The sequence below is a fragment of the Nilaparvata lugens genome, chromosome 1 (genome assembly GCF_014356525.2).
Source record: "Nilaparvata lugens isolate BPH chromosome 1, ASM1435652v1, whole genome shotgun sequence".
Classification (NCBI taxonomy): domain Eukaryota; kingdom Metazoa; phylum Arthropoda; class Insecta; order Hemiptera; family Delphacidae; genus Nilaparvata; species Nilaparvata lugens.
This window is the reverse complement of record NC_052504.1, coordinates 63802569-63817911: the sequence shown is the minus strand read 5'-3', so window position 1 is coordinate 63817911 and position 15343 is coordinate 63802569. Positions and strand designations below refer to the sequence as shown.

At 31.8% G+C, this 15343-nt stretch overlaps 1 long non-coding RNA gene across 1 annotated transcript; it reads left to right on the top strand.

The window, feature by feature from the left end:
* Positions 1 to 13977: 13977 nt before the first annotated feature.
* LOC111055409 lies at positions 13978 to 15075 on the top strand. The gene is made up of 2 exons (XR_002606368.2): positions 13978 to 14321; positions 14682 to 15075. It is a non-coding gene; the product is annotated as an uncharacterized LOC111055409 (long non-coding RNA).
* The last annotated feature ends 268 nt before the right edge of the window (positions 15076 to 15343 follow it).

Genomic DNA, 15343 nt, shown 5'->3' with positions numbered 1-15343 from the left:
TTTCAAGAAACAAACTCTTATGACTGGAGTTGCTTCAATCAATTCATCCTATTCTATCAAGACTAATTTTGTTTGTATATCCGAAATTGCGAAAACTGCTTAAACAGTTTCGATCAAATTTTAATAATTCAGTATGATATATGGAGGGTATTTTAAAAACTTCAGAAGTGTCCGTTGTGGAGTCTATTTGCAAAGAATGAGGAAATTCGGCCAAAATATAACTTGGGCGAAAGAAAGGGGTTATTTATTAGAAAATAGCCAAATAGCGAAAATGGCCAAATAGCTGTTGCTGCTTTTCCTAATGTAAAAAAATCTGGTGTTGTACACTCACACAACTTTCCTTGCTCATTGAACTGGGAGCCTCATTCTTAAACGATAATAATTTAGAGAAATAACATAATGACGATTGGCGGCAACATAATTATTTGAAACTACGATCGGACTACTGTATATGTGTGTATATAATTATTGTTTTCAGAGTACTTTTTCCTTTGTGTAAATTGTGAAATCCGATGATTTTTTAAAAGTCGTCAAAACAGCTGTTCTACAGATGAAATATCTCGACTATGTGTTATTTTTATAGACTGCTCTACCTACCTACCTACCTCATGCACGAGAAGGAGGTTACAAAGTACATTTCTCAAGGATGGGGTGAACTCCCCATTAGTTTCCCAGAGAGGAGACTCATGCCAGTTGATGGGGCTGATAAATAACTATACGGAGTATAAATTTGAAATAAATCAGTCGAGTAATTTTTGAGAAAATCGTGAAAAACATGGTTTTTTAGTAATTATCCGCCATTTTTCTCGAGAATATTACGCAGCTCCTGCAATTTTCCTAGAAATAAGTCTCATGTCAGTTGATAGGGCTTATAAATAGCTATCCATGGTATAAATTTGAAAAAAATCGTTAGAGCCGTTTTCGAGAAAATCGTGAAAAACTTGGTTTTTTAGTAATTATCCGCCATTTTTCTCGAGAATATTACGCAGCTCCTGCAATTTTCCCAGAAATGAGACTCATGTCAGTTGATAGGGCTTATAAATAGCTATCCATGGTATAAATTTAAAGAAAATCGTTAGAGCCGTTTTTGAGAAAATCGTGAAAAACATGGTTTTTTAGTAATTATCCGCCATTTTTTCCGCCATCTTGAATTGAATTTTATTGAATTTCTTATTGTCGGGTCCTCATGGTATAAGGACCTTAAGTTTAAAATTTCAAGTCAATCGGTTAATTAGGAATGGAGTTATCGTGTTCACAGACATACACACATACACACACACACACACACATACACACACACACACACACACACAGACCAACACCCAAAAATCACGTTTTTGGACTCAGGGGACCTTGAAACGTATAGAAAACTTGAAATTGGGGTACCTTAATTTTTTTTGGAAAGCAATACTTTCCTTACCTATGGTAGTAGGGCAAGGAAAGTAAAAATATCTTTCATAGAAGTAAGGCGCTTTTCCCATGAATCAATTATTCCCAAACATTGATGTTTGTTCTAAAAATATTAGAGACTATGCATAATATAGTTCGTTGACTGTCAGTATTCCTCATTAATAGCATCAATGCTCCCCATTCAAACAATGCTGACACATCCATGTGAATCTTACTATAATTTGGTTACTTTAGATCAGATGAAGATAATAATGTTGATGATCGCTACTGTTTCAATTTCAATCATGTTTGACATTTTTGCTTTTGATGCCAGCTGTTATTATTATGTGAAGTAAGCTCTCATTGAATGAAATCATAATCGTTGAAGTCAATTATACTAAGAAAGCAGTTTCTGTTTGGATATGTATGTATGTCAGATGGATCTCGAGACGGCTCTAACGATTTTTATTAAATCAGGAATATAGTTGGTTTGCGACAAAAAACATTTTTTTGGAACAGGTCTCAACTCTGGGAAAATTCGCTGAAGTTCCTTGAGAGAGGATTATTGGTCCCTCAAGTAGCAGCTGATCAGAAAAAAGTTTCCATAATCTGTTGAAAACGTGAGAGAGTGTGTGCAAATGAAAAAGATTACAATAGCTGTAGTCGAGTCAACAAATTTAGCGACCTAATTAATTTAAAACATCACAGTATTCATGGAACATCTGGGAGAATAGACTCAGAAAGTGACCGGATTATAGCAAAAGAAATTTGAAATCGATCTCTCCAAACATATGGTAGTTGAATGTAATGTTTACTGTGATGTGATAGAAATGTGACTAATTTCTTCAGCTTCTGTTGTATTGGTTCCTCTGTTGCTCCATGTTTGTACACAGCCATGGCCTTGAGAGAGCCAGTTGCACTGTCTGTTAATTCATAATCTGGACTAAATACCACGAGAACCAATGAGAGAAGCCTTCTATTGAGAAAAAAACCCTGCTCTGATTAATTCTCATGAAATTCAATCCTGATTGAAATTGAACAGGCTTTTGTGCTACTGGGCCTGATATTTTCATGTTTCAATATCAGCTAAAAACTAAATCGAAAAAAACACAATATTCCATCAGCTGCTCCTATTTACTTTCATGATGTCATTACATGACACAAGACAAACCTTATTGATACTGATAGATCACAATACTAAAGTTGTCAATCCTATTATATTAAGAGAGCAATTTCTGTATATGGTTATGTATATCCAATGGATCTCGAAAACAGCTCTAACGATTTTCACGAAATTTGGAACATAGTAGGTTTATGATATAAAAAATCGATTGCACTAGGTCTCATCCCTGAAAAACTCGCTGAAGGACATGAAAAGGATAAAAATTATTCATTTTGGAAAAACAAATAATGATAATTTCGTCATCTGTCGATAACAGAAGATGCGATTGCCTGTGTAGGAGAGAGATAGAATTATGTCCAGCTGTTGAATCTAGAAATTTTAATAGACTTTGCCGTGCTACCAATTTTTCCTTAAACGGTTGGAATAGCATTTAACACCTATCAACCTAAGGATAGTTGTCGGCTCCAATAAAATAGATTCTTGATAAACTGTGAACGGATCTATTGCCTATGAATGAGAAATCTAGTTTTCAGAGCAAATTAACTTATAATCTTCAGATGAATTTACACAAATACACAAAGAAAAATATATCTCTAGCCTAATTATTTCAGAGTTATTACGAACTAAAATACTTATCTAGTTTACAGTTGAAACACAGTGGCTATTGGCTTGACTACACTAATAGCTAATTATGAACAAAACAGAACGTAAAAATTTATATAAAACTCAATTTAAAACATTAATAAACGAAAATGATTTAGAGCAAAACTCCACGACAACACTTGTAGCCAGCCATTTTTCTAGAGAAGGAACAGGAAAAAACATAAGTTGCAAGTCACGAAGCCAACGCCTCGTTCAGTATCGATTTTTACAGACACGTCACCAAAAAATTATAACTTATAAGTTTAGAATTCACATTCTACATCTGTTCTCAATAAAACTTTATTTTGAAAATGTTATTTTAAATTTTTATATATATCTCGATTTAAATAAACCATTTATCCAGTAATATGTTAACCCTGCCTCGGTGACACCATGGAACAATGCAACAAACATTTACGATAATAAATTCTCCGTCAAAAAGTTTGTCTGTCTATTGATGACTCTGACATTTACTATAAAGTTCCATAGATCTCGAATTGAAGATTCGATTCCAATGTGAGAAGAAAAATGTAATATTACAAATACCCCCCTCTTGACATAAAAAAATTTTACTGTTTGAAAATTTAAAGAAAAAATTTACATTGACCCTAATGAAAATTGTTGAAATTTAAATTTGAGAACAGTAACAATTTTTTCTAGAAAAACATTACATGTCATCCAAAAATATTGAAAATTATTATAAAAATTCATCAATAGCGTTTGTTATATGTTTCCAAACAATATTTCAAAATATAGAATATCAAATTTACTTTTGATTTAGCTTTATAATTTAAAGAAAAATATCTCAACAGAAAGTTTAATATGTAAGAATAGTTTTTTGAAATTGCACATAAATTTAATAGATAGAAAATTTAATTTTTATTGCATAAAAAAAATTTAGTATGTTGAATGAAAAATTTATTATTATTATATATATATATATTTTTTTTTTAAATGAATTGATGAATTGTTACATTTAATTTTCACATAAAATTTCAATAAATCAAAAATGTTCATTTCTTTCACTATTGACGCGGTTGATTTTATTGATGCACATTTTGGAAAACAGTCCGTTAAGGCACTCAGTATGATTTTCAGTTAAGTGTGACTCCAATGTGATGACGTTAAGTGTTGGGCTGATCTGGATGCACGTAGTGTTGGGCTGATACTTGTAGTCGACTGATGCATATCAAACTCGATACAGGTGACATCTCAGTTAGCATTGCTTCATGTTTGTAGTAGACGGCTGCATTCCAAATTCAATACAGAGTCACATAAATTTTGTATCATATTTGTAATTATACAATGTACATTTCAGGCTTGAAATGACAATGTAATTCGTTTTTTGGAAAAGAGATAGACGCTGCATACAGGATTAATTTAGGTGAGGATTAATTTAGGTAAGGTTTGGTTTTTTGATATTTTCAGCTTTCAAGGTTTAGAGTTCTGCATACAGGAATAATTTAGGAGAGGATTTTTTGAATCAATTCTTTCATGATACTGTGACTGTTCTTCTGAATTCAAAGTTGTGAATGTGAACATGGATGGCAATTACCTCCAGGTAATGCAGTAGTGTTGAAGTTTGAGATACAGAGTCAGCAATAAGCATTGGCATTGCTATTGGCGTATGCTTTGGTGTCGGCTTTGGCATCGGCGTTGATATTGGCATTGGCGCAGGCATTGGCATTAGCATTGGCGCAGATTTTGGCATTGGCGTAGCTATTAGTGTTGATATTGTTGTAGGTATTAGTGTAGGCATCAGCATTGATTTTGGCGTAGTTATTGGTGTTGATATTAGTGTTGACATTGGCGTAGTTATTGGTGTAGGCCGCAGCGTAGATTTAGGCGTAGTTATTGGTGTTGATATTGACGTAGTTATTAGTGTAGGCCGCAGCGTAGATTTTGGCGTAGATATTGGCGTAGTTATGTCACACTAGTTCGAAAATCACCCAAATGTTCTTAACACTCTTCATGGCGTTCACTTGTTGCTGATTTCGAAATTCACATGATAACTATTTCAATGTTAATGTCTGTGCTGTACCTGTTATCTTAAAATGCTTATAAACTAAGAAGAAAAACTTGATTAGGCTATCAATACAATCTAATACACATGAAAATTATTTTTAAGTATTTATGAAATTTAAATTTGTTAACATCTTATTATACAGTCAGCAATACATAAATTGTGAAATATGGACATATCAATGATAAATTTAAAAAAAAAATCATTCATTTTCATCTATTCACTGTTCAAATATCAAAATTTTAATCCATTCTTCAATATAGAAATAGAATTTCATAACACCCTGTATCATTATCAAAATTGTAAAAAAAAACATCAGATTATCACAACAAAAAATTAATTTCAATACATATTTCAATAATTTCAGACAATTGGTCTTCTATTCACAATCATTTCATAATATATCTGCATTTCATTATCATTTAGTATAACATTTCATTTATAGCATTTATAGCAAGTTCATTTCACATTTATGATTTATCATTCAGGGTTTCAAAATTATTTAGTTTTAATTTTGTTTTCAAAAATTGTATAAAAAGCAAATTATTTAATATTGTTAATCATCGTTTGTTGGATACTATAGTTTATTTCGACTTTTCAATGTTCTAAACACAAACTACATTTCATGACAAAACTTTACTATCAATCATTAAACAAGAAACCATTCAAAACATCAATAATATTTTGCTTCAAAGGCAAACAATATTCATAATTAATCATCATTTTGCATCTATGGCAATCAACATTATTAATCATTATTTTTGCATCTATGGCAATCAACATAAGTAATCAACACAAAAAATATTATCTCATTACTGCCTCTCTAAGTCATAACCTCTGTTATTCCTTCTTTAGGCAATAATGGGTTTCCATCTCAAAAAACAATCACATACCAGCAAAATTCTAATCAACAAACCCCACTAAAAATTCTACATTCACTCCAGCATCCATTTCAAACGATAATCAATCATATCAAAATTTATAGAACAAACAGTTTTAAAAATTTAAAAAAAAAATCAATCACAAAAACTTATTTCAATTAATAATATAACAAAACGTTTTAAATTGAACCATTTATTTTTTAAAATAATTTAAAATTTAAAGACTGTATAATAAGTATAAACATTTCAAGATTATAATACAAAGATGATCAAGATGAATAATGGGTAAATAAGTTCCCTAAAAAATACAAAAAAGAGAAATAGAAAACTGGGTAAATAAATTCCCTAAAACAATACAAAGAAGAGAAAGATTAATTAGAGCCTATCCTACATGTCAGTACTGAACTTTCATGAGGAAGTATATTTAATAAAATATACTACTATGGAAAAATTCCAAGTATGACTCTAATTTGTTATAATTGTGAGCTATCACTCCCACAAAAACAACTGGTGAAGGAAAAAATATGTTGACTATTGTGACTGGGTGGAAAGTTCCTAGATGTCTGTAAGGCAATGTGATAGCAGACTCTAGTATCGTACCACAAAAACAAAAGTATGCAAAAGGTTTTACAAACATTTGTTGTTGCAGTCATAAGGTTTTTATATCGCAAACAAGTAGGTCAGATAATCGAGTCCAGCCGTATGTGGTTCACGCCCACACCTCTAAAAGAATCACACCTACTTGTCTACCAAAAATCCAAAGTATTGGACAGCAAAGAAAAAATAAAATGCAAAATGGGTTAAAAGCCCAGAAGAAAACTATAACCTAATTACATATGGCTTATGGCACAATATGCAATGAACGATGAGAACATGGGACATAATTGCTCTGAAAAACCTAATTACCTAATATGATACCTAAAAAAAAATAGACATGATTAAAATATGTAATACATGATGAAAAAATATACCGCAAGCAAACAATTATTTACACTACAATGGATAGATTTTAGAAAAGTTAAGTTTTATCAACAAATTAAAGATTAGGAAAATAAGCTACTATTTCAACTTCTAATATTATTTCAGAAAAAATACAAATTTAAATGACTATGGACAAGATTGGTTAAGATATGCTCCATAGAAGAAATTTACTGAATATTACACAAAGACAGGAAAGAATCGAAAATTGAAAAGATTAAGGGCCAAGAAAATAGGCTACAGGAAAGAAAAAAGACACAATTATGGACTCTTACCATACACTGTGTAGCGATTATGCTATTCTGAATCCCGGCATAACACAGGATTATCATTGTGTGTTGGGGAATACCCTTTCATCATGTGATTCACTGTCATCATCTTGTAAGTAAGCAACTTGAAACAACCTTTAAATACTAACACATCAATGGTGACTTTGCGTTTTGTTTTCTTCAAGAACATAGTTTTATTCATGAGTTCATTTGTTTCAACAAAGCCGTTTCGCCTACAAAAGTTAGTCATGTTCACTTGAGAATGCATAGCATACACCTTTTCAATTCTCAGTTGAAAGTTGAACTCATCAACTTGACTCAAAGCAACATTCATTTTGTTTACATTTTTCCTAACCTCTACAGAAACCTGTCTCATGTAATCATTCACTTTGTTAATAGTTTTCCTAACCTTCAATGTAGCAATATAACTTTCATGATAGTTGACTTTTAGTGAAGACAACTCCCTACCTACTTCTTTACTCAATTCTACTATCTCATTAGGGTTGACTTTTTCAACAACAGTAACAAGGCCTACATTGTCAGAAACTTGAATGAGCTGATCTTGTATCTTAACACTACTATTATCATGCTTCAATTTATTTTCATCTTCATGATTATCACTCAATTTTTCATGTACATCTTTCAATAGAAGGTTTATACTAACCTGCTCTAGTCTAATGCTAGTACATTCTTGCTTCATATCATCAAACCTAGCATTTTGATTTTTAAACATTTGGTTTAACTTAGCATTTTGCTTATCAAATTTAGCATTTTGCTCATCAAATCTAGCATTTAACTCATCAAATCTAGCATCTAGCTTATCAAACCTTTGTGTTAAGAATGCTATAAGATTCAGATCATTTTTAATGTTTGCCATTTTGTAATATGCACTGATATCTATTCATTAAAACTTGATCTCTCTTGAACCGATTTCCCACTCAGCAACAAACCATTCATAACCTATCAAGATATCTATCCTAAACATAATTTCTATAACCAGGGATTTCATGGTGTACCATTTGGGACATATTTATTTTGTAATTCGGTCCCACCACAGGGGTAACATTTGCCGTGCTACCAATTTTTCCTTAAACGGTTGGAATAGCATTTAACACCTATCAACCTAAGGATAGTTGTCGGCTCCAATAAAATAGATTCTTGATAAACTGTGAACGGATCTATTGCCTATGAATGAGAAATCTAGTTTTCAGAGCAAATTAACTTATAATCTTCAGATGAATTTACACAAATACACAAAGAAAAATATATCTCTAGCCTAATTATTTCAGAGTTATTACAAACTAAAATACTTATCTAGTTTACAGTTGAAACACAGTGGCTATTGGCTTGACTACACTAATAGCTAATTATGAACAAAACAGAACGTAAAAATTTATATAAAACTCAATTTAAAACATTAATAAACGAAAATGATTTAGTGCAAAACTCCACGACAACACTTGTAGCCAGCCATTTTTCTAGAGAAGGAACGGGAAAAAACATAAGTTGCAAGTCACGAAGCCAACGCCTCGTTCAGTATCGATTTTTACAGACATGTCACCAAAAAATTATAACTTATAAGTTTAGAATTCACATTCTACATCTGTTCTCAATAAAACTTTATTTTGAAAATGTTATTTTAAATTTATATATATCTCGATTTAAATAAACCATTTATCCAGTAATATGTTAACCCTGCCTCGGTGACACCATGGAACAATGCAACAAACATTTACGATAATAAATTCTCCGTCAAAAAGTTTGTCCGTCTATTGATGACTCTGACATTTACTATAAAGTTCCATAGATCTCGAATTGAAGATTCGATTCCAATGTGAGAAGAAAAATGTAATATTACAAATTGATCAAAATTATCTGATTTTTTGACATGACGTGGTATATCATCCTAAATTAGAGTATATTATAATTTTCAAAGTTAATCATTATTTTATAGTTTTAAGTGATTAGTGAGTGTTTTTTGTTATTCAATTTGGTCTGTAAACAATCTAAATCAGAACTTTTCTGTTTTCAAATGTTTAGATTAAAATTTGATCTGAATTCAAGTGTATGGAACATAACCTACTTTTTGGACTATTTATAGTGTATAAATCTAAATTCGGGGAAGAAACAGTTTTGGGCTGTGCCTGTTAGTCCTTCCCAAATCATGTTAAACAATTGTGTTCTGTTTATCAATAAATAAACAACAAGCGAAGCTCGGTGCCCAGATATTTTAGATAGAAATTAAATTGAATCATATTAGTTTAGATCCAAATTTTCATCCCTAAGCTTTTGGTTTCAAGCTAAGATCAAAGAAAGAAATCATATAATGGTACCGGTAGTCAATAATCAAAGTGATTGAATAAACTCTATTCAGATTCATGCAAATTCATCCCACTTAAATATTTATGATAGTAAAGTTTAGGACATGAGGAATCAGCCACAATAAATGTTATACTAACTATTATGAATAGACTTTTTTGTATGAATGAACTTCCATGAAAGAAAAAATCAGTGGATTGGCTGCTTTCACACTTTTGAATAAGTGAAACAAAAATTAAGCGTCATGCTATGCCAAAAATTTCAGAATAAGCAAGAGATCCATGGATACCAGAGTCATAAAATTTCGAATCAACTTAATTTGGAATTTAATATTCAATTGCATCAAGCAATAGCAAAAATAATATGATCACTGCTAATTTGATACGGTAACTGTCAACGGGAAATATTAATTGCTAATGAATAAAATCGATGTTGACTCTTAAGCACCGCCCAATATTCTACAAAATTCTCTGCAATTGGACTACTATTCTACAGAGCAGTTCCAACAAATCAATTAATTATTCAAATGATTTGACTCAATAATTTGCATACAAGTAGTGGCCTAATCTCAAAAACGATTATAACAATTTTGGTAGAATTTAGATTATAAATGTTTCACAAAAATAATCTTATCTTCTAATTCCCGTATAGCAAAGCACGGGTGCCCTGCTAGTATTTTAATAAAATGTTATAAAAATTTTACACGTGAAATTCCAACCTTATCTTGGACTTTGTCACCTATAAATTTAGAAGAAAAATAGCACAAGGACTATCTTATTATTCTATCTTCCAATGTTATTACATTAGTTTCATTCACATTGTAAATAAATAAATAAAATAAAATATTTTTTCCTACAGGTACGCCGTACGGTATATGACTGTGAAGAATTCCAAAATTCCATATAAATGACTTATTTACCATTATCCATACATTTATGAATAAGTAAATATATATATTATTATTTGTTGTAGTTTAGACACTGTGTATCTTTGTAAATATTTAAAAACACTTACTTTTGTGATGAGATGAGGAATGCATTTCACTCCTGAGAAAGAGCTTCGGCCTGAAACCATGGGCGCTTGCTTTCTATAAGTTGGACTGAGTGGCCAAAATGTGTGAAAAGATTGCATTTGATTTGACATTTTTTTGGTCATTGATTAAAAATATAGTGTGAATAAATAAAGTGGTTTTTAAAAATATTTACAAAGATACACAGTGTCCAATGATATAGTGTTACGTCATGGAAAACAACATCAATCTACTCATTAAATATTTTTAATCCAGGTTTATACTAGTTTGCCCAACTAATGAGTAATTTTTGAGCTAAACGAGTCAAATTGAAAACGGTATAGTATGGAGATCGAGAGAGACTGAGAGAATTTAAAATAATGATATGAGATAAAGTATATGAAATATGCAAAAAAATCAATATTCCACCACTTACAAAAATGAGCTTCTGGAGAGATGCTCTTATTTCTGAATCAGAGCACTGTGATATTAATAATTATCATATCATCACAGTTTTTTACGGTATTCTATTTATAAAAACGTGAGTGATATGTAGTTGGTTTAATAGAAGACTATCAGTTTAGGATTAGGCATTAGGACTTCTAATTGTTCTGCTAATTATAGAATAATGCGCAAGCTCCTAATTCATAAGACAAGTGAAGTGAAGTTAGTCAGCCTACATTGGGCCGATAAACGCGCACCGCATGGCTAAGTGGGCACATTGTGTGCTAATCATAGCTGACACAATTCTCAATCCCCTGAAAACAACAGGCGTGAATACAAATGACATTAAGATACCGGTACATCAATCTCATCAATCATGTTCCAAGTCCAGCATTGTTTAGACCTTGAAAGTGAAATTAAATAGCTTGCTTTTTAGAAGTAAGTCATTATAGCTCATTTTTATTAATTTCTCCACCGTAAAAATAAATCACACAATATTGATATAGTTTATTTATTCAAAAACAATTCAAGTAAAGTCCTCTATAGATTGGATATAATGTGATTTGTTCATCGATTCATTTATACATTTATTACCAAATTCATTTATTTATTTAGTACCGAATAAACACTACATCTAAGATCAGAGTAAGTACTGTATTCAGTTACTGTATACCTGTAAAATATACCTAACTCTATAAAATAATGGAGAGTTGGGGTGAGAATCGAAGTGGTCTAAAGCTGCGTTTACACCAAAGTTATTAACAAAATGTTGATAACTTAATCCTTATAGATTCTATTAGATTGAATATAACTTATCATACACATGATGAACATATATGTGTTTGTCAAGTTCAATCTAATAGAATCTATAATGATTAAGTTATTAATATTTTGTTAATAACTTTGGTGTAAACCCAGCTTAACTAATGTTTTTCTCGAAATCGGGTTTACAGTATTTCAACTCGTGATAGTAGTCTGTTTAGTGTAGAATAGACGAATAGAATATTATTTTATCAAAACAACAAAATACAATAGTCACATCTTATTACCAATTGAATGATAATAGAAAGTACCATATTAACAAGAAAAATTATAATATTTTGATAGCAATATTATAAAGAAAATATCAATTAATTGCGGTTGGAGATACAACATTTTTACTTTCCTTACCTATGGTAATAGGGCAAGGAAAGTAAAAAATTATGGTACCCCAATTTCTATACGTTTAAAGGCCCCCTGAGTCCAAAAAAATGGTTTTTGGGTATCTCTCTCTCTCTCTCTCTCTCTCTCTCTCTCTCTGGGTGTGTATATGAGTGTATGTGTGTCTGTGTACACGATATCTCATCTCCCAATTAACGGAATGACTTGAAATTTGAAACTTAAGGTCCTTACAATATAAGGATCCAGCACGAACAATTTCGATCAAATGCAATTTAAGATGGCGGCTAAAATGGCGAAAATATTGTCAAAAACAGGGTTTTTCGCGATTTTCTCGAAAACGGCTTCAACGATTTTGATCAAATTTATACCTAAAATAGTCATTAATTAGCTTTATCAACTGCCACAAGTCAGTTAAATAAAGGGAGTCTGTAAAAGTTTCAGGAGCTCCGCCCCATCTATGCAAAGTTTGACTTTCTCTCTCTCTCTCTTGGGTTAACAGCCGTAGGGCTGGTTGGCAGCAGCTCTCCATGCTTTTCTGTCGTCCGCTTTCCGCTTCAGCTCGTAGTATGATCCACATCTCATATCCCGTAGCAATTGTTTCATATACTCCAGCCTAGGTCTTCCTCTCATATTCCTTCCCTCAACCATTCCCTCCATTATCCTTGTCAGTAGAGTGTCATGTCTGATGATGTGGCCAATCAGCTGTGCTCTTCTTTGCTTGATCCACTTCAAGAAGTTCCGGTTCTCTCCCACTCTTTCAAAAACTTGCTCATTTGTAATCATATCTCTCCAACTGATCTTCATCATTCTTCTGTAGCACCATGCCTCGAATGCAGCCAATCTTCTTTCCTCTCTCACCCCCATTGTCCACGCCTCACTTCCATATGTTGCAGTACTCCATACATACGTTTTCAACATGTTTTTTCTTACATCGAGACTTATGTTTTTTGAGGTAAATAGATTTTTCTTCTTATTGAAGGCAATCTTAGCCTGGGCAATTCTGCTGGCAATGTCCTTGCAGCTTCTTCCATCACTTGTGATTTTGCTACCCAGGTAATTGAACTCCTTCACTTCATTTACTACCTCATTCCTTAGCTTTACTGCTGAGCTGTTCTCCCCTGTCCTGCAACATATTAGCACTTTGGTCTTTCGGATGTTTATTTTCAATCTAAACTCTTCCTCCATTATTCTGTCCATTTCATTCAGTGTTTTCTGTAGTTCCTCTTCACTTTCTGCCATTACTGCTATATCATCCGCAAAACGAAGCATATCTACCGTTTCCCCATGAATTTTCACTCCTGTACAAACTTTTTCTCTCACTCTGTCGATTGCCTTTTGAATATACACAAAGTGAAATTTAAACAGAGTTGAAGATGTCCTATAGCTAAGTGTTCAAAAGTGAAAGTAGTCAATACTAGAATATTTTGAATTAATTAATTAATATTTTGAATTAATTGATTTTTAACATTATAGTTTGACTTTAGATTCCCAATTATCAGGCTTCAGATACAATTTAAACAAAAAATTGCAAACTGTTGGCAACTGTTGATTCTATTAAATCATTCACTATGAAGAGATAGCAGACCTCGTGTGTCTCCGTCATTGTCCTGTCACCAGCTGACTCAGATCTTTGAATAGTAGACTTGAGATGCGCGTGAACACTAGCGTCAGGTGATCAATTTTCATAACGGCAAGGAAAGTTGTGTGAGTACGCCACACCAGATTTTTAACATTATTGTTCCAATATGATTGCCAAAATTTATAGTAGCTATTGCAGTTAGCTAGTAGCAGATGGTTTTAGATGGGGCGTTCCATGGCTTACTTAGGATGCCTTACTGACTATAGTCGGCTATGAGCGTTCACAATCCAGAGTTATCAAATAGCACTTTATCTGGCTAAAACAACATTGTGAATACCCCTAGTATAATAAACTTAATAGTTTTTTGGTTCTTATTATTCACTACGCATATGTTACTAAGTTTTACTATGATTTTAGTAATTTCTTGTTGTATTTTCTCAATTCAGGCTTGAAAGTGATTGTGGTTAAGTACATAAGTATTTGGGTTGTTGGTTGAAGACACAGGTATGTTTAAATTAAATTTATTGTTTTATTAAGAATTCTTATTTAACCTTATGTGTGGTAGGCTAATCTAAATACTAAAATTAATTTTTACCTGCAAAAATGATGTACTGTAAGTACTGTAGCCTATTAGACAGTCATTGTCATTAAGCACATAGATAGGCTAAACTGGTTATATTTTTGATTTGACAATTTTTCAAAGTACTATCATAGAATAGTAGTGTAAAACTATAAAAACTATGTTATCAATACCAAAATTAATAGAGAATATATGTTTTAGGATTAAAGTGAATTTTCAATTTGCAACTTTGCCTGAAAATTGTTTTATAAATTAATTTTTTTTTTTATGAAATTAATTTTCAGAAAACCATATGTGAGAAACAGACCAGTAAGTTTTCAATACACCTTCACAAAATTGACAGAATTATAGATAAACAAATGCAACATTGAAACGCATACAACACAATAATGTCGATGGGAAATAGAAGCTTGGATTCGTTTTTGAAGCCACCAACCACTAAACCCAACAATCCAACTGCATTGGCAAATAAACATCAGTTACCCCCATACAACTCTCAGGAGCATGGCAATCCTATTGGCAAAAATATCAAATTTCCAACCAAAACTAGGAGTCCTTTTAAAAAGATTTAATGAAATCGAATATTTTGAGATCAATCTTTTGTGATAAATGAATGTGGGAATTGTGAATAATAAAATAATTGTTATTCAATAAAACATTCTCTTATGATTTTCTACATCCTTTATCTACTTGCATTTCTACAAAGTTATTTCAAGATTATTACCAAAGTTATAGGATAATAGGTCTATGCTATTGTTATATTGAATCAATAATACATAAAATTATTTTGTATGATGGGCAAGAAAATGACTTTCTCACCCTATATGATCATCTTAAATTTTGCCACAGCTCTCAGATGGAATAGAATTGCATGTAAACTCACCTTTGAGAATAGCTCTCATACTTCTTATTATACATACCACCCAGAAAATAAAAATACCCTGAT